Below are 1,384 nucleotides of genomic sequence, written 5' to 3'. Positions count from 1 at the left end.
ACCTAAGTTTAGAGGGCATATAAAATAAAAATTATACAAGCTAAGAAGACAAATAGTAAAAGTAAATTAAACCTTTTTTTATATTCAAAAGTAGGACATTCCCCCTCTAAAGCCCTTCAGTTATCTTGTCATTTATCATAAAAATCATCGGAAATGTGTGGAGAAACTCTAGTTGTAGCATTTCTGCACCCTTCTGAGCCAGTCTCAGCCCTGTCTGATCAGACATCCTGTGCTACAAAAGCCTGTCCGTCTACAGATGGCACAGAGGACATCATACCTCAGTTGAGTCAGACTCTCCCATTTCAAAAGTTGTTTCAGAAGTCTCCTTCAGCTGGTTCTGGGTTGAGCAGCTAAAGCTCACAGGAAGGAGCAGCACCTCAGCCTGGAAGCATCTCTGCTAGAGACAAGGCTATTTATTGCTCAGTGCAACGGGAACTTGTGAAATGGGGGGTACTGCGTGCCGGCTGCTTTAAGACAGTCTTGTCATTTGGGTCTGAACTAATGCCAAGCTTATCACAAGATGTTCCACTAAAGTGCTTTAACCCTGACGGCAGGCATCTGTAGTTCATATAAACCATGCTTATGTGAATGATCAGTGCTGTAGCACAGAAAATTACCACCTTGTTATTTGTCATATGATCTGTAAGAAAAGAGAGAGGACAATGTGCAGTCTTTGCTACGTTTTAATAATAACTTTTAAGGAATTCGTTTTTAGGTCTAGTCAGCAACATCAGACAAAATGTACTGCGCACTCCCCAGGCACAGAGCACCACCAAGTGCCTTAGAACCTTCCCTGACAGAGATGGGGCTCTGCCCCTGAGGAGCTTACAATCCGGGGATCTACAACTCAAAGCCCGAGTTGGACAGCGAGCTAATTTAAGGCAAAAACCTCTGTCCCCTAGAGCTATTATAGATGGAATTATTTTAGCATTTTGAATTAAGCCAATGAAGAGATAATTTGGTTGTAGATTTAATTTGGTTGTGGATTTTTTTCAGGTTGAGCCTGAAATAGCTTTTTTTTTCTTTTTTCTTTTTTTTGGAGCTGGGGACCGAACCCAGGGCCTTGCGCTTGCTAGGCAAGCGCTCTACCACTGAGCTAAATCCCCAAACCCCTGAAATAGCTTTTATTAAGATTATCTAGTAAACAGTGACCTAGTAGGTGCTCAAAGTCAAGACTAGATCTCTTGAAGGGTAAGTTGAAAACATCTTCATTGTGGGTGGTTACTTGAAAAAGCAAATATATTGAATGGTGTGATGAGGGTATACTATTTAGAAACAGGCCCCGTATTGACAGTGTAGCCCCCTCATGCACTGTTCATTGACAAGTGAATATTAAAATACATGGCTCGTCCAACCCACAGAAAGACCCTCACAAACCTTAATG

The sequence above is a fragment of the Rattus rattus genome, chromosome 10 (assembly GCF_011064425.1).
Source record: "Rattus rattus isolate New Zealand chromosome 10, Rrattus_CSIRO_v1, whole genome shotgun sequence".
Taxonomy (NCBI): domain Eukaryota; kingdom Metazoa; phylum Chordata; class Mammalia; order Rodentia; family Muridae; genus Rattus; species Rattus rattus.
The sequence above is the reverse complement of the archived record's forward strand: the minus strand, read 5'-3'. Positions refer to the sequence as shown.